The sequence below is a fragment of the Heloderma suspectum genome, chromosome 3, assembly GCF_057233095.1.
Source record: "Heloderma suspectum isolate Gila_16-S chromosome 3, 16-S_ref, whole genome shotgun sequence".
Classification (NCBI taxonomy): Eukaryota; Metazoa; Chordata; class Lepidosauria; order Squamata; family Helodermatidae; genus Heloderma; species Heloderma suspectum.
Window position 1 is genome coordinate 124,252,656 of NC_139460.1, and position 14,656 is coordinate 124,267,311.

The 14,656-nt window shown below is 47.7% G+C and overlaps 1 protein-coding gene across 6 annotated transcripts in view; it reads right to left on the reverse strand.

Annotated features, from left to right (window-relative positions):
• REV1 (REV1 DNA directed polymerase) overlaps positions 1–2,261 on the reverse strand; it is a 66,223-nt gene extending 63,962 nt beyond the window's left edge. For 2 of the 6 annotated variants that reach the window (XM_084844404.1, XM_084844399.1), the window contains exon 1: positions 1,905–2,033. The gene's annotated coding sequence lies outside the window, so the exon portion shown is untranslated. Of the gene's footprint in view, positions 1–1,761; positions 2,034–2,082 lie in introns of those variants that run through there. The other 4 variants (XM_084844403.1, XM_084844398.1, XM_084844405.1 and 1 more) reach the window with 3 other exon arrangements.
• Positions 2,262–14,656: the final 12,395 nt, after the last annotated feature.

A 14,656-nucleotide genomic window follows, 5' to 3' on the forward strand; every position in this document is an offset into this window, starting at 1 on the left:
AGACTGAAGGCAAAAGGAGAAGGGGACAGCAGAGGATGAGATGGCTAGATAGCATCACCGATGCAATGAATATGAACTTGAGCACGCTCCGGGAGAGAGCGCAGGACAGGAAGGCCCGGCGTGCTATGGTCCATGGGGTCACGAAGAGTCGGACACGACTGAACGACTGAACAACAACAAATATCTTCACTACTACTGTTCTAGTCAGTGCCATTTTATCATAGTGCCATGAAAAAATGCTGGAAAAAAGTTAATGGCACACAAGAGGCATTATCAACTTGTCCGGTCACTGAGGTCATCAGATGGCGTGCTCTTGGTGGTTCAGGATGGACCTATGGTCCAACTGGAATCCACCCAGAGAAGAGCCTGCAGTGAGGTGGCTCCCTTTCTGTGGAACTCCCTGACTCTGGAGGTCAGGCAAGTACTAATATTGTGTTGTTTTTGGCACCTGCCGAAATTACCTTTATTTCAAGAAGCCTTCCTTGACTGACCAGCCATGTTTTTTATTGGTATTTTTTTAATGGTGTTTTATTCTTTTTCTCTTTTATTGTTCACTGCTCCAGAATCTGTTTAGATGTGGAGCAGTATATAAATGTTGTAAATAAATAAATAAATAAATAAATAAATAAATAAGATAGCAAACGAAACGTCTGCACAAATCTGTTAATTACCTTGAGTTTAATAAAGCTATTATGAAGATCTTGTCCAACCACACCCTCTGGAGCTCACTTGTGATTAAGCGAATAAAGAGATGTACTGAGACCCCTATTTGACCTTTTTATTCTGAACCTTTGGGACAGCATAATTAGCATGAGGAGTCTTTCCCCCCCCCATTAGAATTATGGAACTGAAATGTGCAAAGTGAATGGCTTTTAAATACACAAACTGGATGCTTTACATAGTTTGACACCTGGTTTTTTAAAAAACATTCAGTTGTGAAATCCTGTTGCGTCTAGCTTGTACCAATCACATGGCATTCACCATTGCTCTCCACCCCTTTTAATTCTGAGACTACTGCTTTATTTTACAGTAGCATAACTAACGTCATGATTCTAGAAAAAGCAAAGCCATGGGGGTGGGGGGCAAAGGGGGAGAGGAGCATAAAAAATAACCACGTTTCTCTCCGAGTCCTTAAAGATCCAGCAGCCCCACTTCCTTATGTTGCACTGTGCAACATCATCAAATTGCCCACCAGTGCTCAGCGCCTATAGTTTATAAACGAGCATGGTTAGTAGTAAGCTGCGAACAGGCAACTGCAGTGATGGAAAGCTACAGACACCGCCATGGCTCCCGAACGTGTACGGGGTGCAGACGATTATCCGGAGCTGAGGACAGCAACGCTCCCCTTGGCATCTGCGAGGAGACTGTTTGGGGGGGCGGGGGGAGGCACGCCGTTGCCGCCGCCGCTTCCCACGATTATATCCCTGTCCCGGTGCGGTAACGTGTTGTGTCTGAAGCGGCGGCGGCAACGGCGGAGGAAGAGGCCCCATGTGACATGCACACGCGGACACACCACACAACCCGTCGCCAGCGGGCGGGGGGCGGGCTTGCCTGACCCTGGACGGCCGCTCGCCGGGCACCAGGGGAGGTATAAGCCACGGGCACTGGCCGCGCGGCGCGGCGCGGGGAGGGAGACCAAGCTCTGGGCCCGGACCTGCCGCGGGCCTCCCCTCTCGCGGCAGGCGAGACGGGCAGCGGGGCTGAGCTGTTCCGCTCGCCCGAAGGGAGGGAGTTAAGGGAAGCCGCTGCCCGGTCTCTCACCTTTCGCCGCGTCCCGGGCGTCGCCGCCGCCGCCTGCCCTGTCGGGCCGTGCGGGAGCGTCACATCTCGTCCACTCACGCAGCTCCCCGCCGCCGCGGCGGCAAGACCCGCGCTATACGCGACTTCTCCTCGCCCGCCTTCACCTCGTTCCTCCTCCGACCTTCCCTCTCCCTCAGAACGCCGCGTCACGCACAGCGCGCGGAAAGTCTCGCGCCACCCGCCGCCGCCGCCGCCTGCCCTCCTGCATTCCTTCCTTTTGCTCAATCAACAACGCTCGTTCACACCAGCTGGCCGTCCTTGCCCTGAGGCGGCGCCCCCTACCGGCACTAAGAAGTCGCGCGTGGCGAACGGCAGCAGGCTCTCTCCAACCGCTGGCAAGAGCTTGAGAGAGAGAGAGAGAGAGAGAGAACGCGCGCGCTTTCCGGCATCACGTGACGTCTGGTGAGGGGAGAACAACCGCCGCTTTTTGCTCGCGCTCTTTCTTTCCCTAAGCCGCCGCCGCCTCCCTCTCCGCTGCGGACTCTCTCTCTCGGTAGGACTTGCGGCGAAGCTGCAGCGCCCTCCAGAGGAGGAGCGGCGGCATCGCTACGCTACCGCTCGGAGGCGCGGCAGGAGGGGAGCGCGGCTCTTCCCAGTCGCACAAGCAGACGCGAGGCGGGGGAAGGGGTCGCCCCGCTGCTGCGCGGAGGGAGGGAGGGAGTGCTATATATAGACGAGAGACGGCTATAGGCGCGCGCGCAGCCCTAGCGCGGCTCCTGCGAACTGCAGCCCGGGGTAGCCGCCAAGCGTGGCTAATTCGGAGGCCGCTTCGGCTTCGGGAGCGGCGCTCGAGCTCCTGCCACGCAGCGCGGGCGGAGGCGGCGCGCGCGAATCGGCTTTACACGCGCGTCGAGAGACGGCGGGGCACACGCGACGCCCCTGCGGGGAAAGGTATGCCCGGGGTTTTTCACACGCGGCCAACCGGAGGCCGCTGCCGCTGCCGTCCAGTCCGCGCATGTAGGCACAGATGGCTTGCATAACAGGCGGGGGCAAATCAGTACACAGGAGCCGGGTGTTCCCTTACTCGTCTCTCGCGCTCTCTGCAATATGCACGCGCCCTCATTTGCAACCAGGAACGGGCTTCCCTGCCTAATGGCTGCGCATTCAGCAAAACAGACGTTATCACCGGTGTGAACCTAACACAGGAGGCTCATGCACGGTTTCCCCTCCCGCTACACCAGCGCATCTTACTAAGTTTGTTCATATTTGATTTCTATCCGACCTTCAGTCCGAAAGGATTTCTAGAGTGGGTGGGTTCCATAAAACAATAAAATGGAATTACATTGGGGCAGCTTTTATCCCCTCCCAGACACATAGTGCTGCTCTAAAATTAATCTACGCTGCCGTCGTATGCGTGTCGACTCAGACATAAGTCCCCTTCCGTTTAATTGGACTCTTACTCCAAGGTAAGAGTGGATAGGATTGCAGTCACAATCCTATACATACGTACTTTGGAATAAATCCCAATGAACTCAATGGGGCATACTTCTGAGTGGACATATATAGGATTGCACTGCCTGAATATTTTTGTTTACCACACTTTTCTCACAGAAACTCAACTTACCAAGCCCTAAATTATAATAAATAATTCAAATTATAATAAGGGTTTTTAAATGTATCTTTATGCTTTGGTGCTCTTCATATGCTTTTTAAAACTGTATTTTATTCATTTTCTCTTGCTGATAGTCAATCCACCCTCTTTCAGAGTGTTTCTTCTTTCTGTGACTCACTTAATTTAATCATAGAGTTGGAAAGGACCTTGGAGATTACCTAGACCAACTCTTTTGCTCAATGCAGGCTCTACAAGGCAGGATGCAGCCACAGCATTTCTGACAGATGGCCATCCAGCCTCTGCTTAAATACTTCCAAGTGAAGGAGAACCCACCACTTCCAAAGGAAGTCTATTCCACTGCTGAACAGCCCTCACTGTTAGGAAGTTTCTCCTAATGTTTAGCCAAAATCTGCTTCCTTGCAAGTTCAACTAATCTGCTCTGTTTCATATTCTTCATGACAGCCTTTCAGATCTTTGAAGACCGCTATCATGTATCGCCTTAATTTTTCTCCAGGCTCAACATACCCAGCTCTTTCATCCGTTCTTCCTCCTAGGACTTGGTTTCCAGACTCCTCACCATCCTGGTCACTTGTAATCACATCCAGCTGGCAGCAAATCAATTGTTCCTTTTTTTGTCCCTCTACCAGACATGGGCCAGTATGCGAAAAACTGGAGACTCATGAAAAGGCTTCAAGGACTCCCTTGGTGTGAGATGCCCCGACAAGACTGTAACAGTTGTGGGGTCAGGGACACACAGGCATCAGGCCTTCCTGAGTGGGGTGCTGGGGAATGCTGGGAGTTGTAGTCCAACACATCTGGAAAGTACCAGGTTCGGAAAGGCTGGTCTAGTTGGAGGGCTCCTAATACTAACAGTCAAAAGGCATTGTGCAGCTATTCCATCTTTTCTTCCTTAACTGATTTTTTTTCTTTTTGGTGGTATGAAAAAAGACAGAAGAAACAGAAGGAAAACACAGGAAGATTAGAAGTGTAAGATGATATCATCTGGACCCATGTAAAATTATGTGAATGAGGCAAGGTGATTTCACAATAAAAACCTCATCTGGAAGCACCTTTGCATGCTGATTGGATTGGTTTGCCCATTATTAAGGGATTTGCTGTGAAGGATTCTAGTCTCCATATTTAACATTTATTTTTATATATTTATTTTTTAAAAATTATATCCTGCCCCTCATCACACGTCATCTCAGGGTGGGTCACAACAATTAAAAAGTAGCAAATAGTGTAAAAATTGGAAAAATACACTTATTATTGTTAAATATCCCTTCCCAACATCTGGTGCCCTCCAGATGTTTTGCGCTACAATTTCTATCAGCCCCAGCCAGAAGGTCCAGTGGTTAGGGACGACAAGAGTTGTAGTCCAAAACATCTGGAAGGCACCAGATTTTGGGGAATGCTGCTTTACCCAAAGGTCTTCTGAAAAAAGAAAAGCCTTCAGTGGGTGCCAAAAGGTATATAATATAGGAGCCAACCAGTGCTCTGAGGAGAGAGAATTCCATCACCAGGATGCTACTGCCAAGAAAGCCCTCTGATGAGTTATAGATTTTTTAATCTCTGCCAATGACAGCAGCCTCAGAAGGGCCTTCTCAGCTGACCCCAAAACCCAGGCTGGCTCATATGAGGAAAGGCTCATATTCCTTCAGGTATCTGGGTCCCAAGCTGTTTGCATTACCTGAACATGTCCAAATCATGACTCACTTTCTCCTTAAAGCATTCCCATTGTTAACATGCAAAAATCACCTAACAGTCATCTCCTGTTGACATAAAAGTTGTCTACATCCGCAAGCTCTGAGAACATGGAGGTTTTCAAGTCAAGGCCCCTTTTGATTGTCATGTTTCTGGAAATGCTACTAGATGCTGCATCAGAAAATTAGATTCTGTGATTCATTTTGTGATTGTGTACATGTAGATTTCTGGATCCCATTTAAAAAGGAATCACTCCAGAGAGTTTGCACTTGGGAGATGTCCCTGCATGTAAGTGAAAGATATTGCACAGATTAACCTGTAACCTGTAATCTGGTTTTGCGGTGGCAGATGAACATAATGGAAAGAAGATTGCATTACAATGGCTGTGTATAATGCTGGAGCCAGTCCGTTCACATCTCTCATACAAGACAGTGCTGCATTGCAGGCGCAGCCCACACAGTTTGCATGCAACTCCAGGCTTCTCCTGCATTGCCGCACTGTACCTGCTTTATCGGTATCATTCATTACAGGACATTCCTAGCTGCTGTCTGCTACAGCGACTCAGTTTAGACATGGATACATTTGGGGATTAAAGTGCAAGGATAATCTATGTTGAACACGCTGTTGCTGTCAGAGGGAAAAATAAAGCATGAAGATGCCTACTCTAGATGCAGCTGGCTTTTACTGACATCTAATGGGCACACAGAGAGACTGCAGGAAGCAAATGTGTAGGAAACCACAAAGAAAAACACCCATCCACCCGAAGTTATTTCCACAGTAAAATAATTTCAGATTCTGAAACAAAATAGCTCCTAATTTTTTCATTTTGTAATATGATAACATATGTACATGTGCTTGACAACAACAGTTTATAAGAGGAAGTTCTAAGAGATTACTATAACGGTTGCCACTAAATTTTGCGTAAGCAAAATTTCTAGGGCAAATCTAGAAGGGCTTGCCTGGGAGAAATCCAAGGGATTTTAACATCACAAATGCATTTCAGTGAGATGAGTAAAATGTTTCCACACATTTCTAAGTTGCACCAAGTTTCACCTGAAGTGGAATTTTGAGGTTCCTGCTTACTAGAGACTTTTGAGAAATTTTTAAAAAAGCATGATTAGCTTAACAAAATGGGTCTGCAAGACACATAGTGCTTGGGAAAGACAGGCCTCATTAATTTGACAATTTTCCTGTGGAAATTGACTTCTAATTAAGCAGGGCAGTGAAATAGAGAGGCTTAAGGCCAAACTAGATGCGGCACTGTTTGCACAATTACTAATTGCATGATAATATTTTTTAAGCACAGGCCCAAAGAGCAGGCACAGAAGGCACAGGTTAGGATCCTGGTGGGGCTTTAATTTTTTGCCTCCCACTGAGGTCCCAACCTGGATTGTCCTCTTGTCACTATTTGTATCTTGTTGAAAACTCTCATTGCATACATGCTGTGTGATGTGCAGATCCCTGTGGCCTCCTTTCTTCTTAAACATGCATGAACTTCAGCATTTCAGTCCTCCTTGGCCAAGTGAAGGCTTCCTGTTGCTAAACCTGTCTGCCTTTCTTATGATCTTCAATTGCCACCTTTATTCTGGCAGGGCTGTTTTGTCAGTAATTAATGCACAAGAGTCATAAACAAGCTGGCTGTAGCCACTCAGCTACTGCAGCCATGCACACACACACTGCACTCACACACACAAACGAATGTGCAACCATCCTCCTGTAGTGCATGTCAATCACCCCTGGGGGCTATCTTAATGGGCGTGGGGTTGCTGAGAATTGGGAGCATTTCAAGGTTGTTGGCGGCAGATGACATCATGCTCATGGCCAATCTGCAGCCATCCTGGATATTTCTGATAGAAAAGCCAGATTTTCTGAGACTACTTTTACTCCATTTGAGTTCTTTAATTTGGGTTCTCCGTGCTTCTGGTGCTGTGTGCCTTTATCCTCCACATTTACTTTGGCATGATAGCCCTGCCCAGGGGGGTGTCTTTCACCTGGCCATGATCTCTGAGCCTTTCCAGCCTTCAAAGTCACCCTGCACTCCCATTTTGCCAGTAATTAGCCTCCATGATGATGCACTTCTCTGATGTTTGCATTACTTCACTTCTCCACTGTGTTAAATTGCATCTCCGATATTGTGTAAAGTCGCTTCTTTGATGTTATGTAAAATCACTTCTCCAATCTGGTGAGGTCCTGGGAGCCTGTCACTATAAGCAGGGAGAAAATGCCCAGAGAAGGAGCAAGGCAGTGTGTGTGTGTGTAAGCAATAACTCCTCAACAGTTTGCTGGAATGGGGCAAAACTGGGGGAGGGCTGCTCTCAGGGGGATCTTCCAGATGCTGCACTTGAGAACCAGGGATTTGGGCTTCTCAAAGCAAAAGTGCACACATTGGGGAACAGGGGAGAGAGGAATTACTCTACGATAGTTTGCTGGAATGGGGCAAAATTGTGGGGGTGGGATGGTCTCAGGGGGAGCCTTCAGATGCTGCACTCAAGAACGGGGGATCTTGGCTTCTCAAGGCAAAAGTGCACACATAGGGAAAAACGGAGTGGGAGCAATAACTCCGCAGAAGATTGCTGGAATATGGTGAAATTGGGGTGGTCTCAGGGAGAGCCTTCAGATGTTGAACTTGAGAAATGGGGATTTTGGCTTCTTCGGGGAAATCTGTGCACATGGGGAAAAATGAGTTGCTCTCCATTCATAGTAGCAGTGGGGAGCCTGAACATGGGCCAGGAAACAAGCCTCTTTTATTGGTTGAGCAGCCCCTGCCAGTTTGAAGACATTCAGTTCTAATCCCCCACCCCACCTGGAAGTATGTTCCTTTCAAGCACTGTGTGACCCCTGAAATTCAGATTTTAAAGGTGCAGTACACTCGGCTTATCTTGCTTTGTGTGTCCCTGACAGACCAAAGCCGATTCCATGAAAATCTGGATGAATCTCCAACACGCTTCTCATTCTGTTGTCGTGAAGATCCTCCCCTGGTTACAGCACTGGACTAGGTCAAGGAAGGTACAAAAAGAACATGATCCCATCCAGAACTGGCAGCATTCCGGCTTCCATATCAAGGGGATACCCCAGCTTTCCCCAACCTGGTGATCTCTAGATGTTTGGGGTTACAACTCCCAGGATTCCTGAACATTGGCTGTCATGGCTGGGGCTGATGGGAGTTGAAATCCAAAACATCTGGGAATCATTTAGTTAGGGAAGGCTGGAGTATGCTATGAATAGTCTTATCTGAATTCAGCTTACATTTAGGGTGACGTTCTGGAAATGGTCTTGTTTGTTTATTCTAAAATGTTTCTAGCTTACCTTTCTTCTAGTAGACCACCCAAGGCAGTAGCTAACAATAATGCTGGACATCTCACGTTTGTTTCTGCAACTTTTAATGCAGGAATGTCTGCTACAGGGCAGGAATTTGATAGCTGCCTTCTTCAACCTGGTGCCCCCTAGATGTGTTGGACTACAGCTCCCAGCATCCTCATGCTGGCTGGGGTGCTGGGAGTTGTAGTCCAGTACATCTGGAGAGCATCAGGTTGGGGAAGACTGGTGTATGGGATGGCAGCCTCTTCTCAATTCATGCACCAGTAAGAACAAATTGAACAACTGGCACGTGTTTTCTATCTAGGATCAGGAAGCTGCCTTCTTAGGGAACTGGCATTTTTAAAAAGTATTTATTTCTTATGTTTCTACTCTGCCATTCAACCAAATGCAGTTCCCATGTTGGCCATTTCCAAAATCTATTTGTAATACTTACCTTGGTTTTCCTCCCAAGACCTCTGAGTGGCTTACAGAAGGGCAAGACCTGCTTAGCTTGTAGAACTGCCTGTGGGTCATTTGCTAGTTAAAACCTCAATCTGAACTGAAGTGGTCATCATCCTTGGTCAGCTGCCAGGGCTTTCTGCTGGTGCCTGCCTTGGGTCCCCTTCCCATTTTTTTTCCTGGCTCAGCACTTCAAGCACTGCCAGGTCTAGCTCCCATTAAAATTTCCCACAATATCCCCAGCCTAGTGTCACTCTGAGGAGTTGTGGGAAATTGAAAGGATGGATACACCCCATCACTTAGGACTGTTCAAAGCACAGCCAGCAAGGCCCACCAGAGCCCACTAACAAAGGAGGGTCCATTCTAAGACATTTGCCCATGGCCCCCTCCAATGTGGAGCTGGCCCTGAGTTGATGTCTTCGTGGGTCCTTATGCTTGACCACCATGTCAAAGTCTCAGGTTGCCATCATTACTTGATCAGGTTTCCCTAAAACAAACAGGTTCTTTGCCATAGGCACCATCTACACCATAGTGTAGATGGTGCCTACAGCTCCCTTGTCTCTTCTGAAGGATAACTCATAAGCATAATATAAGATGGGTGCTTCTACACTAAGGGCACAATCCTATGCAAATTTAGACAGAGAAAAGTCAGGTTGCAGTTCTTTGAGTGGTCATCTGTGCATTCACACATATGGGCTCTGTGTCTGTGAGGAGCCTCAATTTGGGAAACTTCTATAGCTGAGGAATTTGGGGAACCCCTCTTTCAAATGCCACCAGTGTCACCATTGCTCTGGTTGAGTGTGCCTTCACAAACAACTCCAAGCCCTGTAGTTCATAAGACAGTTTAATAGTTTGGATTACCCAAGACGCTAGGTGCTGGGAGGAGACAGGGAGTTGCTTCTTAGAACCACCATAACAGATGAACAAATGCTGGGATTGACGAAACGCCTCTGTCCTAGCTTTGTAGAACACCAAAGCCCTGCAAACATCCAAGGTGTGCAGCATCTTTTCAAGCACTGTTGAGGGCGAGACAAAAAAAGCAGGAAGAACAATATCCTGACCCAAATGAAAATTCGAAATCACCTTAGGCAGGAAAACAATGTCAGGACAAAGCACAACTTTGTCCCTACGAAATAGTAAGTATGGATTGTCCACTCAAACAGCACGTAACGCTCCACAATGTCATGCCAACTTGATAGCTACTAAAAACACCACCTTTAGCAAGACAAAAATCTGCTGTAGTGAGTGGCTCAAATGGTTTTTTGGTAGTGCATTCAGCACTACAGACATGCTCCATGTCAGTACCGGGGGTTTCACAGGAGGAGCAAGATTTCTAACACCCCTCAAAAACTGATGGATCAGAGGATGCGAGGAAACCAAGGAGACATTGTTAGCAAAACGGGAAGCCAAAATAGCTGCTATGTAAACTCTCAGAGATGAACTTCTAAGTCCTTGCTCATGAAGCAAGAATAAAAAAAAAATTCAGAATATCCTGTACCGTATAATGGACAGGATCGAAGCCATTGTCCTGAGCGAAAAGAGTAAAACTTACTTGCATAAGATTTTCTGGTAGCTGGTCTCTTAGCTGCCTCAAGAGCAGACTGGAGCAAAGCAGGTAAGTCTATCTGGTCTGCCGCCAGATCCTCCACGCCATGAAACATAAAGTAAGTAAATCTGGAGGTCTCACCTTGCCGCTGTCCCTGGACAGCAGTGCTGGTGTAGACAGGAGTCGAAGATAGTCCCCTCTGGATTGACGCAGGAGTTTGGCAAACCAAGGCTGCCTGGGCCATGATGGCGCAATAGGTTGCCCTGTGCTTCGTCCTTCTCTATCTTCGCGATCACTCGGGTGAGAAGAGGAAATGGTGGGAACGTGTAGAGGAAACATCCCTTCCAATTCCTGGCAAAGGCATCTCTGAGATACTTTACCCCTTTGCCTGTTCTGCTGCAGAAACTGCGTCACACTACATTCTCCTCCAATGCAAAAAGGTCCAGGGATGGGAGACCCCACTGATGAAACAGGAGGTTGCAGATGTTTGGATTGAGCTCCCATTCATGAGACATCAGGAAGGATCAACTCAGAAGGTTGGCCAAGATGTTGTCTTCGCCTGCAATATGAATTGCTGTAAAGGTTATGTCCTGTGTGAGGCATCACTCAAAGATTTGTATCATCAGCCTGACTAATGACATTGAATGAGTCCCCCCTTGTTTGTTGAAGTGGAATACCGCCATCATGTTGTCGGAAGTGATTTGAATGCGACGACCATGAAGAACCATGTCAAAGGCTTTCAAGGCGTTGTTGACTGCAAGTAGCTATAGGCCGTTGATGTGACTGTTGGCCTCTACCATCGACCATAGTCCTTGTATCTTGAGGCGTACACAATGAGCACCCCAACCTAACAGCGAGGCATCCATCATGAGACAGTCATCACTGGAGTGGGAAGGTGGAAAGGCAGGCTTCGTAAGAGGTTTGACGACACCATCCACCAATGAAGCAAAGCCCTGACCGCAGAAGGGAGCCATAGCATGACTCTCTGGGAGTCTTGCCGTAGGCCAAATGCCCTGATAAACCAATTCTGCAGTGTCCTCATGTGAAGGCAGGCATACAGGACCACCACAGTTGTAGCTGCCATCAGCCCAAGTTGTTTCTGTACCATGTAGGCTTGTACGGTACAGCAGGCTAGAACGTCTGATGCAAGCTGCAGTGACACTTGTGTTCAATCTTGAAGAAACACCCGACCTTCCAAGGAGTCTTTGGAGGCTCCGATGAACTGGACAATCTGGGATGGCACCAAAGATGATTTCTCTGCACTCACACACAAACCGAGGTTTCCCAATAACTGCATCATGAGTAGGATGGTCTTCTGCAAGTGGGTCTTTGATTGGGCAACCAGAAGCCGCTTGTTGATGAAAAGATAGATCTGGACTCCTCAAAGCCTGAGATGGGCACACACCACGGCCATGCATTTCGTGAAAACCTGGGTAGCTGTAGCGAGCTTGAACTGGTAAGCAAAATCGCCATCTGTGAACCAGAGGAAACGTTGGCTGAACTCCTCTCTTGAAATATGGAAATATGCATCCCTCAGATAGATGGTTGCAAACCAATCTCCTCTCGGCAGTAGGGGTAGGATCAAAGTCAGTATAGTCATTCTGAACTTTTTGGATGGAATGAACACATTGACCCCCCTGAGATCCAGAATTGTTCGAAGTCCACTGTCCTTTTGGGGCATCGCAAAGGAACGGGAGTACCCCCCCATGCGTCTCTAATGGAAGAACTGGTCTGCACCCTCTGAAAGAAGCTTGTCCACTTCCTCTAGGAGAAGTAGGGATGAAGTCGACTCTGCGATGCCTGAAATGGGTGGAAAAGTGTAGGACTTGATTTTGTAACCTCGATGAATAATAGCGAAGACTTAGGAGTCTGTTGTTATTTGCTGCCATGCTGGAAGAAAGGCTGTGAGACAGGAACCAAAGATTGGAGAGTGGTCCGGGAAATGAGGCACCAAAAGCAGGCCATTAAAGACGTTGTTTCCTCATATTGTCCATTCTCCTGTGAGACAACTGGAAGAATGATGTTGAGGAAAATTGATGTTTTTGTTGAGAGGCTGGCTGCTGGCATGTCTGCCTGTCTGGTTGAGGTTGAGGCTGCTTGAAAGATGATTGATGGTACCAGCAGCATTGTCGAAACACCGGTTGAGCCTGTGACAGTCCCATTTTTTGTGCTGTTGTCTTTGCCTTTTGAATAGAATCCATGGCCTCGTCAGTCCTAGAGTTAAATAAACCTTTGCTGTCAAACAGAAGGTCTTCAGTTTGGGAGTGCACCTCTTGTGTGAGGCCTGCCAATCTCAACCACACATGTTGTCAGAGCGTTATGGCTCCCACATCGCTTTGGCATTACAATCGGCTTCATGCCGAGTGGTCTTAATCTGTTGCCTTGCAAACTTAGTGGCCTCAGACTGAAAAACATATGCCAACTCACGCTGATCATCTGGAAGATAGTCACACAGGGAGCCAAACTTCTCCCACAAAAAGAGTTGGTATTTCACCATGGCCGCTTGGTAGTTAGTGACCCCTAAACCAAGGGAGGCGGAAGAATATATACACCTGTCCATTAAGTCCAATCTCCTACCCTCCTTATCTACTGGAGAAGAGTGGACTCGATTAGATCTTCCCTGCGATGACTCTACAATAACCGAGTTAGGTGGAAGATAAGTAAATAAAAATCTTGCATCTTTCTCCTGAGTCCTGTACATGTTCTCCAGTCTTTTTGAAGTCACAGTCATGGAGGAGGTTGCTTTCCAGGAAAGCTGCACTGTCTGGAGAAGCGTCGGCAGGAAGGAAATTGCCACTGGAGCACTGGAGTCAGTATGCAGAACATCTAATACTGGATCCTTGACTCTCTCCACTGGTTATTGAGTCTCAAGGCCTAGCAATTGGGCCATCCTGGAGACTTGTTCAGAGAAATACCCCATATCCTCTGAAGGAGAGGAGGGTCCTGAGAGCCCACCACACCATCAGGCGACGAGAGTGATAGCAGAACAGAGGAAATCAAAGCAGAGGCAGATTGGTACTCTTCCCTTGGGGTAAAGAGGAGTCCCTTTGAACCTGTCTCTCATAATTCCTAGAAGATCCTGCTTGAGGAAGCGGAGAAGCTAATCTGAGCTCATCAGCTTTGTGCGTCTCGGACGTCTTAGGAGCCGATAACTGAGGAGGGAGTGAAGGAAACTGGGGAACAGGCAGCTGGAATGCAGGAGGAGGCACCTTCGCCACTGGCGGAGGAGGCAGTGGTGGCACAAAAACGTCTGCACCAGATGGTCGAGCTGGAGAAGAGATCTCCTGATGATGTCGCAACACTCCTCGATAAGGATAATGGCCATACAGATGGGGATGGTAACAATAGTAATTCCAGTCATCCCAATCATGGTGATGCCTCAGGGGAAAAGACCAATCTGATCCTCCGTCCCAGTCGGAATGGGGAGATTGTGATCTCTTTCTGAAATATATTCGTCTAGGGGCAGGTGCCCCTTTGCCTTCGTGAGAATAAGCAGAACAGACTGATTGCGAGGATAACCCATGGTTCCGCCTGCTCAACATCCCCTTGATCCTGAGTTGGTGTTGAGTCTCTTATCTTGCCCTCTGAAATAGAAGCCATTGGTACCAGTATTGATGTTGATACCGAAGGTGCTGAAACCACTAGAATTGGTGAATCCAACATTGGAGGAGGAGCCAGCAGCCAAACTAGTGACTTAGCTGGAGAAGCAACTTTTTTAGATTCTTTCCTCTTTTCTTTTGTGCTTCTGAAGAATGGGAAGATCTTGCCTTTTTTTGATATTTTCTTTGCTAGTGAGATTGCCAAATATCAGCCTGGGGTAGATGGGTCAGAATGGCCCGTGGCTAGAGCCGGAGCTAACTGAGAAGGTGAAGTCACCAACTTCTCAACTATCTCCTGTCAGGGAGGCTTATCTGCAGTCTTAGCCCCGCTTATTGACCGATCTGACCCGATGCCATAGGTTTCCTAGCGGCGCCTGCTGCTTTTAAAACCTTCTCCCAAATAATAGCCTTGAGCCTGTCAGCACGGTTTTTTCTACCCTGCTTGATAAATGACATACAATGCTGACAGGCCTCCACAATATTGTCCTTCACCTAGACAAAGTAGGCATAGTGAGTGACCATCTCTGGGAGGTGGTTTACAAACGCACTTTCGAAAAGGGGCCTTAGCAGCCATAAACCCTAAGGAACGTGCAACTGATTGATCACCTATAAGCAAACAAATTAGAATAAATCAAAACCAGATAAGTGTAAAGACAGAGGAACTAGATAGAAAGAAGAGAAAATAAGAAAAAAAGTACA